Raw genomic sequence first — 19703 nt, 5'->3', positions numbered from 1 at the left:
GCAAACCATAACATTCTGCTCCTGGCTTCCCAAAGACTCATGCATATTGTTTTAAGCAAATGGCATTTTGGCCCATCCCTAAGAGTTACCAAAGTCCTAATAGTTTCAGCATTGCTAAAGTCCAAGTCCCAATTCAGACAAACTTTTTGCCAAACCATAACACACATCATCTGGACTCCAACAACCAGTGTAGTCCTATCTGGTATAAACCCTCTGAGCCTGGTCTTTACCAACAGGAGTTCTATCAGCTTGTGGTCGTCTGTGCTGTGACCAGAATGACACACACAGAACATATGCTCTAGCTTTACTTTTTCAAGTGACATCTCTGAACTTTTTCAAACTCTTCCCATAAGCCCTTCCCAAAGGTTTTTGAACCACATGGTCAGATGTAGTCACAAAAACAACCCCACTTCTCTCACACCAAATTATGTATTGGTTACTTTTTTCTAGTTTCTGAGACAAATTACATGCTCCTAAAAATTATGAAAACAAAGGTTTCTTTAGCTTCAGTCAATAATCAACTGGGTCCAAGCTGGGTTGGCTCATGGTAGTGGGCAACAGTCCATTGCAGCAGAAAACAGCAAAAGCAATAAGAGCAAAAATGGAATGACATGAGCTTTGTTCTTGAGAAACAAGAAATATCTTTACTTTAAAATGTTTCCATTTTGCAGCCAAAATGAAATTAGATAGCCCAGGAAAAATCATAATTTACTAATTGGACTTGAAAACATGTAAGTTCATTGTTGAACTCAGTCTACAGTCACAGCACTGGTTGCTGAAATAAGGAAGTAGTAGTCTGTCAAAATGGGTCAAGGAATAATCGGAGGAAGAGAATCTAGGTCAGCAGAGAAGAGATCATTTCCTTCAGGAACTGCTAGAAACAAGTGATGTATTTCCTGGGTCTCTAGTTATTCTGCCAAAGTTTTAACTAAATACAAAGGAAAACCAACTTGTCTCTAGAACTGGCAGCAACCAGGAAAAATACTCTACTATCTTGTGATTGGTGTATAACAATACCACACACCACGTGGGATGCCTGTCTCACAGTTTATAGCTGTCTGGGCGCAGCACAGCTGGATCCTTTGCTTAGAATCTTTACCTGAGTAGATCAGGCCCACTGAGTGTGACATCTCTTTTGATTAAGTTAATTTTGAATGATTTTGGCTTGAATTGTATCTGAAGAATCCTTTAACTTTGGTCATGCTCTCTTAGCTAAAGGAAAGACATAGGTCCATCCCTTGTCTAAAGAAGAGGATGGTATACCAGATGTAAACAGCAAGAGTAGCATGCAAGCTTTCCTAGAACCCGCTCACCAAAAATGGAGAAAAGGAATGGGAGGTGAGGCCAGGCTCCTGCAACTCCATTGTCATGAATCTTTTTCCCTGGCAAAAGCAGACTAAGACCAATAGCTGTAGAAAATATTCTGGCAAGCTCAAAGGTAATTTAAGAGAAAAATAATGCTACTTAAACTAAGTATAAAGAGCTAAAATATGAGAAAAACTACTCATGATGGCCTATTAATTGCCTTTCTAAAATACTTCATTAAGAAATTGTGAATGTTTTTCTTCTGCATCTTTGTAGGCATACATGTGTTTCCATACTTACTGTATCTTCTTCTTTGCTGCCTGGAGAAGATATTCCATTACATTTCCTCAAGAGACAAGGGCATGTGTACTTTTTTAAAAACACATTTATGTTCCCCTCTTATATTGATAAATGGGAGAGAATATAATACATTTTTTAATTTTCATAAGAATTTAATTCTTAAGAATTAATCACTTCATTGAAGTGGTTACATCATTAAAGATACATGAAAGATGTAAATAATGCATCATAAAATATATATTTATATGAAGGGGAATTTACAGCCTATTGTGAAAATACTGTATTTCCCTATTGGCTATTTTGGCTAAATATTAAATATTACTATAATAACTATTGGTAAAGATGAACTTCATCTCTATTTAATCATTAGAAAACATACAAAATGAAAAAAGCAGTATGCCATTTTTAATTTCCTTAATTTACTATATACATTATATAAATTCCTATTTTTGCTCTGTAAAGTGATAGGTTCTACTTATATGAAAATTCTTCTTAGCATTTCAGAAATGAAGAAGCCCTGACTTCAGATCATACAGACTCAGAAAGCAAGATACATACTTGTGAAGCTTAGAGCTAACACATATTTGGGAGGTATTTTTTTCCTTTGCACTGTACACATGCTACTCCCAACTATGACACAAGCTTTATAAAGCAAATTATGTCCCACTCGTATTGTTGTGAAGCAGTTATAATACATGCAGAATAAATCAGAGCAGGGTCCTGCCAGCCTGAGCAGCTTCTACTGCATGTTCCTTTGGATCTGCTTAGTGTTTAATTAATGGGTGTAACCTCCAATACAAGTTCACTGGTGTGTGGACTGATAAACCAATTTGTGCAGTCTTCCTATTCAATTGGCTCGTGAGTCATTCATGTGAGCTTCTTGAAGAGCGGTGTTCATGTGCAGCTACCTCTGCTTTCCCAGACCTCCCAGCAATAAGGAATACAAAGACCGCTGATTAAGACTGAGAGAGAGACGCGAACAGTGTAAATCTCTCTCACTTACTGAGCACTTTCACAAAATCAAGACTTCCACCAGGACCCCTGAGGTAATAACAGTGCATCTGTGCTCTTAAGCTTTTTTGTAAATCATGATAAGCAATGCCAAAAAAAGAAAAAAAAAAAAAAAAAAAAAAAAAAAAAAAAAAAAAAAAAAAAAAACAATTCCTAAAACCCGTGTTTTTAAAAGTCAGGGATTACAATGGATCCCCATCAAACGATTTCATATTAGTGCTTAACTGCAACCCGACTGGTGATTGTGGAAAGCAAGGATATTATTTTAACTACTTCACAAATGGAAATCTGAAACCACTGAAATGAGGCTAACTGCCTGCTCAGAACTGGAGAACATAAGTGCATCTATTAGCCACGTGAGTGAGCAGAACATGTATCGAATTATACCAGTAATGGAGAGTCAAAGAAAAAATGGACCTCAGGTCCAAGACAAAATATGCTATTAAACCCCACAAGAATTGTTTCTGTATTGTGGAGCCCACATTAGCAATAAACGATTGTGCAACTGCCGAGAGCAGTATCTTTAGGAGAAGCGTACTTTACATATCACTAGAGACACTGTGAATTAATGGTTAAAAGATAAACCTGTCTCTAACAGGATGTTAAAAAAGTCTCTTCATATTACTGTCAGTCTCTGATTTTCTTTGCAGTGCAACATTGGGTAGCTGAAAGTGAATAAAATATAAAATGAGATGACTCTTCTCTGTATAAAATAAAAAAAATTTGATTGTTTGCTATAAAATTATGGTAATAGTTTTTCTTCATCTTTTTTATAATGCTCCTGTAAATGGTACTAGCATTGAAAAGCTACGAAGCATGTCTTCGTAACTCATTGAAAATAGCAGTAATATGGAACAGGGGGTTCATGCTCCCTTACAAATCATAGTAAAGAGTTAACACTTGATAGGACACTGGAATTCTGTAGCTGATAAAGCAGAGGAAGATTATTTTGAAAAGTATTGCACTGCCTTTAAGAAAAATTGAAGCAAAATTTTTGTTTGTAAAACACATTTTTTCCAGATAGATTTTTAATGTTCTCTCTCTCTCTCTGTCTCTCTCTGTCTCTTTCTCTTTCTCTCTGTGTCTCTGTTTTTCTCTCTGTCTGTCTCTCTGTCTCTTTATCTCTCTCTCTCTCTCTCTCTCTCTCTCTCTCTCTCTTTCTCTCTCTCTCTCTCTCTCTCTCTGCCTGAATCTAAACTAAATTCAAATACTATATCTGATAAGCTTAGAGGACAAATTTTCACTTTATGCTTCTTTTCAAAGGATCCAAGAGTCTTCTTGAAAGAGAACATATCTGAAGTAAAAAGGAGTAAGAACCAACAAGCTTGACTTACGAAAAGAAGATGGCCCCAGGGGAAAGGGGGCAGCCCTGGCAGAGCATCCTGCATTGTTGTTGATTTCCTGCTCAGGGCTCGCTGAATCCCTTTCTGAATAAGAGCACTATGAATATAAGAAGGCAAAACTGATCTCGTAAAGACTTACTATGAAACTGCGTCCAAGAATACTTCTAAGGTTCCTCTCTATCAGACTGTAATCTAATAGGAAGATAGTTTGCTTAGAAATCTTTGCTAGAACACTGCAAAATTTGCACATAATACTTCACAAAGTGGGCATTGGTAGATGGTGGTCACATTTGGTCATCTGATGAGAATGATTATCCTCAGGACAGCCAGGAGGACAAGAAAGGAGCATTTTCATGAACTCCTATGAAGTACCTCATGAAAAACTATTAATATTTGGAATTCAATTTTATTCAAGGATATAGGTGACACAATGACAAGCTGAGTATGTTAAAAGTGAAGAATATTTTTAGAGAGATTAATGATAGTGTATATTTTACTGTATTGTTAAAAAAATTTAAACATTCAATATACGATACTTTGGTCACATCACATATTTTTATGCTTGCTGTTATTACATTAACAAAACAAATTGAGGAGGTCAAAAAAGACTAAGTTGTACATTGTATCCTGTCCCTGCCTCAGGTTTTCATATCAACTTCTTCCCCAGTGCCAGCTGACTTTTTTACAAGCTGATAGCACTTCGTTCTTACCAGTTTCTGTCCTAATAATAATTTATTTCATAAATTTAAATTTTCTTTCACATGTCACATATGCCTCATTCTTTTGTCTGTCAATTCTTAAAGGAAGGGCATTTTAGGCAAGTTTTTATTTTGTTTTGAAGCAGAAATATTTTCAAACTGAACTGGGAGGAAGCACTTGGTGGTGATGGGAGTGGATCTCTCTCCTGTGCTCTCATTGGAGAACTACTCCAAAATCCCAGGCCAAAATTTTTCATTCAAGCAGACAAGAGAGCCACCTGTGGATCTCTGCCATGACTTATTCCACAAAAACTGGGCGATTGTCCAGATCTACATCATATACTCCTGTAAAGCACAGTCCAGTTAATTTCCAATGATTGTAAAAATACTCAAACAACCTCAAGTTCTTTCTGACGAAGACAATTATTTATTAGGATGCAAGTGGATGTAAGAAGTATTTGGCAAGAAAGAAAAAAAAAAAGCCCTAGGTCAACACAGGATCTTTTTGCTTACTTTTTCTTAAAACTATAGTGACAATGTTTTCACTTTAAAAAACATTTGCAAGCGCATTATAAACATTTCATTCTATACAATATTTCTCCTATTCTTTTGTTCAAGTTAGTATGTTTTCCTGCTTTCTTTTCAAACTATGATGACTATTCTATAGTATCGATAGACAAAACTTTCCTTAGCATTATTGTCTTCAAAAATGTTGTCTTTCTGGTTAGTGATGTAAACACCATGCGCCATAGCTACTGCAGTTTGACAATGCTCATCATTGCCTTGGTGATATGACATCAGTATTGTGTTTTTCATTCTAAAGTCACCTAAAAAAATTACAAGGAGTTAACTTTTTAGCGAAGGGAGAAAAAGAGTTGACTTCACAACTCATCTAGTATTTCTTGAATTTATATAATTATATGACTCCAAACAAGATAACCATATATTTAAAAGATTAGGTAAAGATTCTCAGCAGTCTGTTAATCAAAATTTTAACTTTTACTTCTACTAAGAAAATCATAGGTGGTATTAACTGATGAAATTTTGCTGCTTCAAAGTAGTAAAATTTTTTATGATTAGGTTTATAAAAGTCAATAAAGAGTTACATAGTTCATACACTAAAAGACTTAAAAATCAAGTTACAAGTACATCTTTATATGACATATGTTATTCTGATATACAATATGTGGATCAGACTAGCTTATTATCATTGAAGAGTGTCTCAGAACATCTCGACACTTTGTCTATAAGAACTTGGCACAGAAAAAGTAAAATATGCTCTTAAACTTCAAGCAAGCAGATAATTAAGGTAAGGCAGCATTTACTTAGAGACTATAAGTCAAAAATTTTATATCTATTGCTACATCTGGTTTTTATAAATCTGCAGTGATTAATATTGTTATTACTGCTAGTTATGATAGCTGAACAAGATTATTAAGAAATATTACATAATATACAAGTTAATAGCACAGATCATACCTTGTGAATTATCTAACATACTGGTTTCCATCTTTTAAGTTATGTTGCATTTTTTGGATGCTAAATACTAGTAATATATTTTATAGAAAATAAACTAAATTACCCAGCAATAACAATATTTTAACATTACATGTACGTAATACTAAATTCAGGCAGAATACCTCTTGTGAGTCTTACTTTTTTAGTGCAAATAATAGATATGAAAACTTGACTTGAAACCTGTAGAAAAACCTTTCCTTTTACCTGAACATACTGGCTGCATAGCTGTTCAGCAGGTCTCATACAGGCAGTGTTCCTTCAGAACTTCAGTGGACTCTTTTCCGGACTCCACAACCATCAGATCTCATGACTATTCACACCCCTTGCATAAAATGGTGCAGGGTGTCCATATAACCTACGCGTACCCTCATACATGCTTCAAATCACCTCCAGATGACTTATATTATCTACTGAAATGTAAATGTCACATAAATAGTTGTTATATTCATCTTTTAATAAAGAATTACCATAACAAAGTTTGGTGGCAGATGCACTATTTTGTGACTATTTGGACTGAATTCTTAGAGGCAGAGCCCTTAGGTTTGGAGACTCTCCGTACTTCTGTAGTGACACGAAGCCCAAATGACACACTTGGGTCAATCTAAAATTTAAACATCCCCCATGAGGAAATCTTTCTAGTCCACAGGGAACTGTCATTTGATCAAAACCTGTGAAGGCCATCCTGGAAGGACAGCGGTTCCTCTTCGGGCCGGGTTGCAGCATCTGGGGTCCAGCTGAGTTCAGCATCCTTCTCATTTCTATAAAGCCAGGTTCAAGTGTCAAAGATGGGAGTACTTTGGGCCTATATCAAACACTGCCACACACAAATGTTATCGTATTAACATTTGAACTCTCCCAGGTGACAGCCCACAACTTTTCAAATGCTCACCACTTCATTCAACCTCCTCAGTTTAACTAATTTTCTTGAATTATTCAGTTAGAAACACGGAGGTTGTCAGTTTGCCTTTGACAAGGCCATATGTTTCACATTTTTATACCTCTGTCTGTTATTTAGTGATGGCATTTGCAGTTTAAGTGCTTTCGCCAGAACCTTGTCTGCCACATTTCTATTACAGTTTCACATCATTTAAAATGTAACTATTGTTCTTGGAGACTTGTAAAGATACAGATTTCAAGCTAACCAATGCTGCTCTCAGCAGTAGGGGTAGTCACCCTGGGACTGTTGTTGAGGTATTTTTGTTCTCTTCTGTTTGGAAGAATAAGGATATTCTCTTCTTAGCTTGAACAACAAACACTTTCTATAACTTTTAAAGCACTTTCTGTGTGTGTGTGTGTGTGTGTGTGAAGATTTTATCACTTCATATGAGAAGAAGAGAGTCTGAGAGGATATCTGATGCCAGAGCACGATGACAAATTTGAGTTAGCGGGGAGAGAAGAAATGACAACCTACTCATACTGAAGATGACAGGCTTGCTTGACAACATAAAAGAACATCTTTGTCAATGACTGACACAGGAGAGAAAACTTTGATACAAATATCAAGCTTCAAATATTCAATGTACCTCCTGCATCCAGAACCCCTAACAAATTTCAAAACAATAGTCTTGCTGTCCAAAAATATCTTTGTATGGTCTTCCAAATGCTTAAGTCTTCTACCAAACAAGCCATAGAATGTTGTCTGTGACTCTGTGATAAAATATTGTGAAAAACTTGTAGAACATAAATGTAGTAAAAAATAGTCTACAAATTTCATTTCTTATAAGTCACAGATAGGTTCCTTCTTACAGGGGCACTAATATCTGAGTTTCCTTATGTTTAGTCATTGGGTCATTCAAATCATGTGGTCTACCTTTTTGTTAAGTAAAATTCTTATACCTACATGCACTACCTTTTTAGCATCTCTGAATTTACATTACCTTGAAATTCACTTAGGTTTGATGTGTTACCGACCCCTAATAATTCCCTTCATGTTTAAGATAGAAAGAAAATAATGTGGTTTGCTGGCCAATTACAATGCAGTAAATTAACTGGTTGATGATTAGCTTAATACAGATTGAATATAGCTTATCAAAAATATTTAGGACCTGAAGTGTTTTAAAAATATTATGGATTTGACATAGTATTTGCATATACATAATGAAATATTGAAATGGGATCCAAGTGTACACATAAAGTTCATTTGTTTCATATATACTCTGTACCTCTAAAGTGAAGGTAATTCTACACAGTATACTTAATGCATTTGGGTTTCATCATATGAGGTCAGATATGGAATTTTTCAAGTGCATCATGTCTGCTCTCCAAGATTTCAGATTTTGTATTTTTTAGTTCAACATGTTGGCCCTGCATCTGATCAACTTCATGGGAAACAGGTGAAGATCAGCATCAGTTTATACTACTGTGTACACATGAATGCCAGTAGGGAAACAGTTATCTAGAATGAGGGGCAAACGATAGGATTTATGTGGCTCCCCAAACTCTTGGATCAGTCTGTTCACAGGCACAGAACAGAGGATACAGAAACTTCAGGTATCCTCAGCTACCTTATCTTTGATAATGGGCCCAAATGCTTTTACTGGAGGAAAGATATATTCTCTTTAATAAAAGGTGCTAGAAAAACTGACTTTCTACATGTATGAAGACTGGACATGGACCTATATCTCTCACAATGCATTAAACTAAAATCAAAATGGATCAAACATCTAAATATTTCTTACAACTTGAGTCTTAGATGTTCCTCCAAAGCCTCATGTGGTCATAAGTGGGACTTTTTCAGACATGCCTGGATCTAGAGTGTGTGATGCTGGGATTAAATGTATGATTCTAAATTAATCCATTGATTGTTCCCGCATAGTTCTGAGTGTGGATAATGGGAAGGCCCAACCTGCGTTCCAGCACTACCAGGACTAACAGCATGTAGCCTTGACAGAAGATAAGGAACAGAAAGAGGCTTGTTGCTGCCGGTATTTCTTCACTATTTAATTGCTTTGCTGCCTTCTACCCATTGTGAACTTTTTTCTCTGTGTTGCCCTTCTACTAAACCACCCTGTCGTGCATCCAGCTAAACTGAACTGAAACCTCTATCAAATATGAGCTTTAACTCTGGACATCTTATTTCAGCAACAAGAAAAGCAATTAAGGCAATATTAAGACAAAAAAATCTCATGGAAGACAAAGTAAATAAAACTCTTAAAGTCCCAGTTTTAGGCAAAGACTTTCTAATCAGAATCCAGACTGCACTAAGAGTCAACAAGTGAAATCACATCAAATTAAAAAGATCTGCATAGCAAAGGGAATTAACAACAGAGTGAAGAGACAACCCACAGAAGGCAAAAATAATTTTCCAGCTATTTTTTAGACCAAGGAAAAATATCTAGACTATACAAAGAATTCAAAAAAATTAGGCCACTTCAAATTTAAAGACTCAGTCAAAAATAGGCATCTGAAATGAATAAATACTTCTTAGAAAAAGAAGTATAATCAACCAATAACACATAAAGAAGTGTTCAACATTGCTGTCCATTCGAGAAATTCAAATTAAAACAACACTGTGATTCCACCTCACTTCAGAAATAAAATCCACCATAAAAAATAAAAAAATAAAGAATACTTGACAAGTTGCAGGGTAAAAAAAGCCCTTCTTAATTTTTAAATTTTTTTGTTTTTTATTTTAAGGAGAAACAACAACAAAAACAATAAAACATTCAAAACAAGCTAATAAAAGAGCAACAATAATTAATACATTATGTGTTTTTATCTTCATAGTAGTTACTCAAAGTACAAGATATAGGCGTGAAGCATTGTCCAAACAATATTGTCACAAACCTTTCCTTCAATGAAGTAAAATAAATAAGCTGTATAACTATCTTAATTATCATATATATATATATATATATATATATATATATATATACAATGTATATATATTTTGCTCCTCTTCCCTTTCTTCCATTCTCCTTTACCCAATCACAATTTCTCTTTTCCTTGGAACATTTTGTTCCCACTTCACAATGTCTATTGTACTTTTTTGATATTATTTACTTGTTAAGTTTCTCACACTCATGAGAAAATACTATGTTTACACCTGTGGGTCTGATTTATTTCACTTATGAGTATGGTATCAATTTACCTACAAAAGTCTCAAGTTTATCTTTATGGTTGAGTGGTACTCCATTATTTTTAAAAACACATCTTTTTTACCTATTCCTCAAATAGCAAATAAATACAGGAAAAAATGCTCAACATCATTGGTCATTCAAGTGATGCAAATTAAAATAATACTGAAATTCTATTTCATTCCAGAAAGAATTATTATCATCAAGAAATAAACCAATAACAAATGTTGGTAGGGCTGTGGGGAAAAAGGGAACCCTTCTCCACTGTTGTTAGAATTGTAGACTGGTGCAACCACAGTGAAAAATCAGTGTGGAGACTCCTTTAAAAGCTAGGATTAGAGGTCCCATTCGACCTAGCTAATACCCTTCTGAGCATATTTCCAGAAGAATTAAATCATCATATCACAGTGATATATGTGCAACCATTTTAGGTCAGTATAATCTGTAATAGATAAATCTTGGAAACAACCTTCTTCAGTGAGAGTGTAAAGTGACTGTGGAACCACTATGAAATCAGCATGGAGATCCTCAAAAAGTTAAAAATAGAAATTTCATTTCATCCTGTTATTCTTTCTTGATATCTTCCCTGGAGAGTTAAACACGTCATATTAGAGTGATACATGCACACCCATGTTTACAGTAGCACTAATCATAATAGTTGAATCCTAGAAACAGACTATATATTCATCAGCAGATGAACAGATAAACTTGAGATGTATATAGCCAACTGAATGGACCCTGAGACCTTTCTCTTAAATGAAATAATTGGACACACACATGCAAATATTGCATTGTCTCTCTGGTGTGAGAAACTGAAAGTGTAAATATGAACCAAAATGTATGGTAGTTATTGTGAAATAGGAAGAAATTATTCAAAAGGAAAGGAGAACTAGGAAGGAAGGAAGGGGAAAGGAAGGAAGATAAAAGAAAAATAAACAAGAATAGAAGGATAAAATGGACATGAAGCATTATAAATAAGAGAGGAAGAAGAGTTGAAGGGAGGAGGCAATGTGAAAAGAAGAAGAATCAACGTATATCATGTACAGGTACAAATTCCCTAGGATGAATGTGATCACTATGTATGGTTGCATTGTACAAATAAACTTAATTTAAAAACTAATAATGCTATTTGAGTGGCAGGTTAATATATTATTCCTTTTTCAAGTTGAAGATGAAAAATTAACTTTCAGCTGAACCCACAGATTACGGAAATCAAGGGAAGATTTAGCTTGCAGTTTGTCTATTGGGTGGATTGACATTAAATTTCCAAGGAGATTTTCTTATTTTCAGCCTATGTTTTTATTCTTTGGCTTTTGGCTTTTATTTGGCTTTTTCTTTGTACCTGTTGGTAGCCCTGAGTTGAAAGATTTGTAGTGTTTTATCCAGTACATACCAGAGGCAGTGAAAATCTCAGGCAACTCAGCAGTTTTTCATGTTCACCAGATATTTCCTCAGTATCTATAGGAGATGGAGGGAATACAGAGATGCAAAAGTTCATTTTGGTCAGAGACTGAAATGTCTCTCTCTCTCTCTCTCTCTCTCTTTTTTTTTTTTTTTTTAGATCTTTCTATTATTTTTGAAAATCATACTATAGCTATTGTTTCCAAAATACTGTTCTACACAAGCAATGGATGAGCTTGTTCGGAATTCTGTTTTGGTTGTTATTGTTTGTTTGTTTGTTTGTTTGTTTGTTTCTGAGACAGGGGGCACTATGTACCCTATGAGGCTTTGAACTCAGTTGGTAGCCCAGGCTGGCCTTGAACTCATGGCGATCCTCCTGCCTCAGCCCTCCTACTGCTGGGATTACAGGTGGGCACCACCATATCTCACTTGTTCAGTGCTTAGTCTCCACATTTTTCACAGGAGTATTTAGACACAGACTACTTAAATTGCCCCAAATCACTTAGCTAGTAAATACTGACTTTAAAATAATTTGTGACTTTACTACAAATTGCTTTTGCTAAATTATGAGCAATGATGTAAAAACATTGCAGGAAGTCTTATTTTGTGTTTATTTGGATCATCCTATGAGCAAAACTGAAAAACAAATATTATTGTGGCAAAAATCAAAGTGTAAGTACTGCTGACAAAAATCAATTACATAATCATAACTATTACAGTAAATATGTTGAAATCATTTTGTATTACAGGACTAATAACTGATTCACTGTTAAGTCAATGATTCTCAAAAATTTCACTTTAAGCTATCATTTATTCATGAACAATCAAATTAATTCTAATTTTACAAACTGTTTTTATAAAACTTAGAATCTAAAAATGAAAAATAGTAGACTTACTATACATTATTAGACTTTTATCTTCATCTAATTCCATGCTCAAAACATACATTCTGAATATATTTGTCCTTCCAAGAGTATTTTCTGGGAATTTCAGTGTACTTTAAAATTTTTATTTTCTTTTTTATATGCTATATTTTAAAATTACATTTTAATTCATAATGTTATAAATTTTATTTCCAAAAGTTCTAAAGGGATTAAAAAATTTGTATTAACCGGCAGCTTTATGATCCTTAAAGCCTAAATCTGAAGAATAGACACTAAAATTGTCACCCCCCCAAGCATAATACTACCCTGAAAAATCAGGTCCAGAGCCAGATAAATACCTCAGTGAAGAGCATCCTTTTATTTCTTACCTGCTGAACTATCACTTTTCTCCTGTGGAACATTCATAGAGTATACCAGAACTGTCAATATGAACAAATAGTAAGCATGGGATTTAAGCACATGTTCTCAATTTTAAGTAAAATTATTTTTCTACAAAATCAATTAAAATATTTTAACAAATAATAATAACCAAAATTTCATATTTAAACTAAATTTTACTGCTAAATTTTATGAAATAATTAAAGAGCTAACAACAATTCTTCCTAAATTATTTGAAATAAATGAAGAGAAAGAAATTCTTCCATATTCATTCTATGAAGCCAAAATTACCATGACGCTAAAACCATTCAAGGACACACATAAAAAAGGAAAGCTATAGGCAAATATTCTTGATGAACATAAAGGTAAATATATCCAACAAAATATTAAGAAACGAATATAATTGAAAAGAATACATTGAACAAATTATTCACTATAATCAAATCATATTCATCAAAAGATGAAAAGATGATTCAATATATGCAACTCAGGAGAAAAGGCACATCACATCACAGAATGAGGTATCAAAAATATGATCGTTTAATTCCAAATAGATATAGAAAGTCATTTTGTAAAATTAAACCTCAATTCATGGAGAAGAGTTGAAAGAAATTAGGCATGAAGGAAATATGCACCACATAATAAAGGCCCTGTACAGCACAGCTAATGTCTTACTATTCAGGCAACAGCAGAAGGTTTTCTCTTTAAAATCTGGAACAAGACACAGATGTTTACTTCATTGATTTCATTCATCGTATTACCGGAAGTCCTAGCCAAAAAATCAGGAAACGAAAGAAATAAAGCCCATACTAACTAAAAAAGAAGAAATCAGATTGTCACTGTTTACAGATGATCTCATATACAGAAAACCCTAATGACTCCACCAAAATAATCTGAACAAACATATTCAGCAAAGTTGTAATAAACAAAATCAATGTCCAAAAGCATTTTCATAGGTTATGGCCTGCAGAGACCCTTGCCTGAACCAAAAGAAACCAAAAAAACACCTGCCAGTCCCAAGCTCAGGAAACAAGCACCCTAAACCCAGTCTCTGGGTTCTCCAAAGCACAGAGTAGCAGAGTTAACAACTAACAGACTGACCTATCTGAAGAGACCAACTAAGTGGAGAGACTTCCCTCAGGATTAAATTGATAAACTTTTACAGAGACTGGGTAAGAGACAGCTTTAGGGCACACATTTGGAGAGACGGTCAGCAAAATTCCCAGGAGGGAATCTCCTGGGATCCCCTGGGAGAGCAGGGCTCCTAAGTAGGAAGATTAATTGTGTCTGTATTCTGTTTTGGGAGGCCAGAAACAGTGAGAATAACTGTCAGCATGCAGGGTACTGAAAAAATTAAACTAAAGTTGTACTTTAGCTCTGGCACTTTTGCCAGTTTCCTGCATAAATTAGTACTCTGAACTATTACAGGTAAATAAGTATATATGGAGGTGCTAATCATCTTCACTGAAATTAAGAGTCCTGTTTATTTGGTAAGGAGCTAGACATGAGTGTGCCTAGGGCTTAATTCTCTGTTTATAGTTGATATCATAGTTGTCATTGAATTTACTAACACTGGCATGGCGACTCTAGTGGTTGGCAATTATTTTTCTGTCTAGGACAATACCTGGATTGCCTGGAGACACCATAGACAGTACCGCAGCTGGCTCCCTGAGTAGGTCACTGGACCAAAGAGTATGCAAACGCCAGCACAAAAACCCAGAAAACAAAAGGGCAAGGCAACAAAATGCATCCAAACATTTCAGACTCCCCCAAAATTAATATAGGGGATATTAGCAGTGGGGGTCATAGTCTACATGGCTGATAGATCTGTAAAGACATCAGTGGAGATAAAACAGGTTTACAAGGTGCTTTGCAATAGCTAATCCCATAATGACCATAGTGAAATAAATGATAAGCAAGTCTAGAGAAGACATAAATAAACAAGTAGGAGAGACAAAGAGGTGCAGAACACTAGTGCAAAGTGTATAAAAGATTGAGAGTCCATAAAAACTTCCAAACAAAAATTCAGGAAATAAAAAACATGATTGAACATGAGAGAAGCAGAAGTGATCAATGCAAAAACCAAAGGGATAGGAACAATCAATGGGAAATACCTTTAAAACAAGTCAACATGAATAAAAAAGGGTCTAAAAACTCCTAGATGAACCATAGTGAGCCAATGTAAGAGTAATTAGATTAGTAAAAAATCAGAAAACAGTAAAAAAGGTATTAAAAAAAACCAATTTACACATTTAACAGCAGAAAACTTTCCAGACAAGAAAGAAGAATTTAACATACAGATAAATGAAACCTAACTAGCCATATCAAAACAAATTAAAAAAACTCCACAATACATGGTAATTATAGTACCAGAAAAACAACACAAAAATATCTTAAAAGTTGATAAAGAAAAATAATAAATCACTTCTGGAGAAAATCCATTCAGCATTATAATAGATTTCTCATTACAAAAACTGAAAGGTAAGGAGAGCATAAAATGAAGTGTTTCAAATGCTTAAGGACAAAAATTTCCAACCCAAACTTTTATATCCTGTAAAACTATATGTCAAAATTGATAGAGAAATACAATCTTTCCTTGCTAAAGAAAACCTAAAGAAATTCATGACGACCAAAGTTACACTCCAGAAACTTCTCAAGAATATCATAGAATGAGACAATGAAGCTATCACTGACAAAAGGTCCAGTAAAATGAATATATCAGGTAGGGGAAGGATTTAACCAGAAGCAAAAGGAAGAAAAATAGGAACAGTAAAATAATAAAATAATAGACACAAATCAATACATATCATTTATAACTATTAGTGTAAATGGATTAATTCATCAATGAAAAGGCACAGATCAACAGGATGGGTCAATATACAAAATCCAATGATATACTATATACAAGAAATAAACACAAGAAAGAATTCATAGACTAAAACTCAAGGAATGGAAAATCGTATTTCAAGCAATGGGAACCCCAAAACAAGCAGAAGTAGCTATCCTATTTTCAAAGAAAGTGGATTTCAAGCCAAAGTTGATTAAAAGAGATGAAGAATTGTGTATTGTCTAAGAGGAAGACATAACAATTACAAACATATATGCACCTAACTTCACAAGACAAATACTAATGAGCATAAAACCATAGATAAACATCACTTATTATCAATACTCTACTATCAAAAATAAATCAAACAAACAAAAATAAAAAAGAAATATCAGACATGCATCAATGCTCAATTAGACCTACTATAATGTGTTCCACCAAACATCAGAATACACATTCATTTTAGCCAACAAGGTACTTTATCCAAAATAGATCACATACTACTTAATAAAGCATATCTAACAAAATAATACAGAATTGAAATTTTATCATGCATATTATCAGAGCACAGCACAATGAAACTAGAAATCAATAGCAAAAGAAACAACAGACACTTTGCAAACACATGGAAATTAAGCACCACACTCTTGAATAATCAATTGATTACCAAGGAAATTAAAGACCAAGAAAACACTTTCTAAAATTATAGCGTACCAAATACCACTGCAGTATACCAGAAATTTTGGGACCCAACTATGTCTGTCCTGTAAGGAAGCCTGTGGGTGAATGCTCATATTAAAAAAAAAAAAAAATGGAATGATCCCAAAAAATAATCTAATGATGTGCTTGAAGGTCTTAGCAAAACAAGAATAATCCAAACCCAGAGTATTGAAAGTAAGGAAATTTTTTAAAATCCAAGTAGAAATTAATGAAATGGAGACATAAAAAAAACCAAAGAAAATACAAATGTCAGTCAATTGAATATGGGATTCTTTGAGACAATAAATAAAACACTTAGCCAGTCTTACAAAAAGAAAGAAAAAAGAAACAAAGAAAGAAACAAATTGATACAATTAGAAAAGATATGAAGTCACAATGAACACTTCAAAAATACAGAAAATCATTAGCAAGTGCTTCACGATCACGTATGCGAAACAATTAGAGAACTGTAAAGAAACAAAAGCTTTCTAGAAACATATGAATTGCCAAAACTGAACTAAGAAGAATTAAAAATCTTGGCCAGTTCAACGAAGGCAATGAAATTGAAGCAGTTAGACTATTCCACTGGTCTAGGAAGCTGCTGAAATGGGTTGTGGATTGAACTTTGAAGAGGCCTCAGATAGAAACAAAGGTAAAAGTGACGTAAGAACTTGAGTTCAGGGCATCCTGAGTGCCACAGAGCCCCGGGGTCCTCAGCTGTGACTCTGGCCTCCTTTGGGACTTGCCTGCCCAGCTGCAGGAGCTATACCAGCAGGGATTCTCTCTGGCCACCTCGAATCCCTTCGTTCAGCCCACGCACAAGCAGGGGAAGATGCCTCTTGAGCACATCTTCAGGGCCATGCTGAATGAAGGCCATGTCTTGGAATTAGACTGCTCCTCTTCCTTTGAACAACTGACAGACTGCAAAACCATACCAGCGTTCGTTAAGAAGGTCCAGGAGGCCGTGAGTCAGGGCCTGAAGTTCCTCTGTGACATGCCTCAGCACCATTGCCCCGCGATCTTGGTGGGCAGCAGCTCCTGGTATCTGCTGTCAACAGTGCTAAAAACAAACAAAAAAATGCACGTGGAGATCACACATCGTTGGAGAATGAGGGCCCAGGGGATGTGATGTGAACCTTGCTCCTGCCTGAATGGACCAATGCCTGGAGCCCAGTTCAGGCGCCACTGGAGGGGTTCCTGTAACTGAGCACCCCAGCTCTCCCTCAGGAGGTGAGGGTAGAGAAGCCTCCTTCAGTGAGCCCAACTCCGGGTGGACTGGATGGGGACCTGTTGGATGTGCATGAAGAACCGTGCTCTGGAAAAATGGAGATCTTCACACTTTCTGACAAGCCAAAAAAACCATCAGAAGTGCCAGCAATACTACCCTGTCGCCATTGCTCTCCACATTTCCAAAAATGATCAGACAAAGAGCAATCTGGATGCCAACTGGCTGGAGCACAAGATCGACCACTTCCAGAAAGGGGAATGCTGATGAATGTAGTCTTCCACCTGGGAATGCAGGTGGTGCAGGATTCCTTACCTGGCTTGACAGATGGAATATTCATCTTTGAAGCTGTTTCCACAGAAGAGAGCAAAACCACGCAGGGCTATGATGCTATTGTTGTTGGACAGTGCTGGGAGGTGTGGAGGTGCAGACAGACTAGGTGTCTCTGCTGAACTCTCTAGCAACTTAGCTGTGTGCTGCCAACTTCTGTCATTAAGACGACCGGGGAAAGGAGTATATCCACCAAGCAGACTGTCTTTCTTCAGAGACCAAGTCTTCCTCAGAAAATCAAGAAGAAGGAATCAAAGTTCCACCGGTGATTCTCCCGGTACAGATAAGTGCACAGCAGGCAGATAAGGAAATCCAAAAGTGCACTCCGAAACAAATGACAAGTAAATGAGCAGAATTTAGAAGACCAGTTTTCTGAAGATGGAAAAATGTGTGCTGAGTCAGCAGCAGGAGGGCAGAGCCCCTGAGATGAGATTCCCTATGGAAGAGCTCAGGGCAGAAAACCTGTCCCTTCCCAGCCAGCCTGGTGGCAAGGCTGTGCAGAATGGGCCTGCTGTTTACAGCAGTACTCCATCGGCCCCTAGGCACTGCTACCCTGGAGAGGATGCCAGGGATGGGGATGCTGAAGAAGTTGATGGAGAGCCCACCCCAACACAGGGAAACTGAGTTTGTGCTGAAACTAGACAAGTGGGCAAACCCAAGGCATCCTGCCAGTAGCTGGTTTGCCCTGGTGTTGTGTTACCCTGTGGCTTGGCTTGACTACTCCTTTTGACAGCATTGGTTTCTGCACATCCGTCTGAAAGGATGGATGTGGTAATAACCCTGTGTTAGAATGCGAGGTCAGGGTACTTCTTTTAGACCTTGGGGCTGAAGGCCCAGCCCTGACTCCACCACTCCCCTCAAGGGAAGAGCTGGACCACTCAGCACCTGCTGATGCCCACAAATCATCCATGGTGCATCTGGGTCAAAGCCATGGACACCTTGGCTACTGACAAAGCTGTGTGTCACTCATGCACCCTGATGAGGCAGAGTCCATCCCTGCTGCCTTGTGCAGCATTTGGTGACTTTAAACAACCCCTGGGTCCCTGTCAGCTGCCCTTTCCACCTAAACCCTGCTGCTTGGACAAAGAAATGATGTTGGGAAGGGGAGCTGCCAGCCTCCTGTCTTTTCTCCAAGTAGTCCTACAGATACTGGTAATCTGAAATAAAAAGTTTAGTTCTGTGCGCATCCACACTTTCAGAACGCTCAGGAAGATATTCTGTGTTAGAATTAATGCCAAATTTTTTTTTAAAGTTTTGTATCCAGCACATCCTATGAGTAGATATTTCTTTCATTCCAGGGCCGTTAGGTGCCTTGCTCTGTGCTATTTTAATCAATGTATCATTAGAATATCAATGATATTCCTAACAAGACTACAAAAAGTCATCTTAAAATTTCTGTGGAACTATGAAATAACTCATGTAGCCAAGGAAGCAAAGCATAAAAGGATTTATTTATAATGGAAGCAGTTTTCAAGGGAAAACTTAAAATCTGTTGTAAGTATATGATACAACAGGTATCTATCTGCTAAACATCTAATAGATGAATCATACTGAATACTTATTTTATTAAAATTAAAATAATACTTTCTTTGATTTTGTACAATTTTATAGGCAATATTCAGCTCTCATAACTATAAAAGTGTGAAAGATAAGTTAGGAAAAATATAATGGAGGTGTAAGTAATTAAACAAATTTGAATAAATCTGTG

At 35.9% G+C, this 19703-nt stretch overlaps 1 pseudogene; it reads left to right on the top strand.

Annotated features, from left to right (window-relative positions):
- Positions 1-18619, top strand: part of LOC100718752 (raftlin-like) — a 49443-nt pseudogene extending 30824 nt beyond the window's left edge.
- The last annotated feature ends 1084 nt before the right edge of the window (positions 18620-19703 follow it).

The sequence above is a fragment of the Cavia porcellus genome, unplaced genomic scaffold, assembly GCF_034190915.1.
Source record: "Cavia porcellus strain 051 isolate PalLab524CR breed Dunkin Hartley unplaced genomic scaffold, mCavPor4.1 scaffold_11, whole genome shotgun sequence".
In the NCBI taxonomy this organism is placed as follows: domain Eukaryota; kingdom Metazoa; phylum Chordata; class Mammalia; order Rodentia; family Caviidae; genus Cavia; species Cavia porcellus.
The sequence above is the reverse complement of the archived record's forward strand: the minus strand, read 5'-3'. Positions and strand labels throughout refer to the sequence as shown.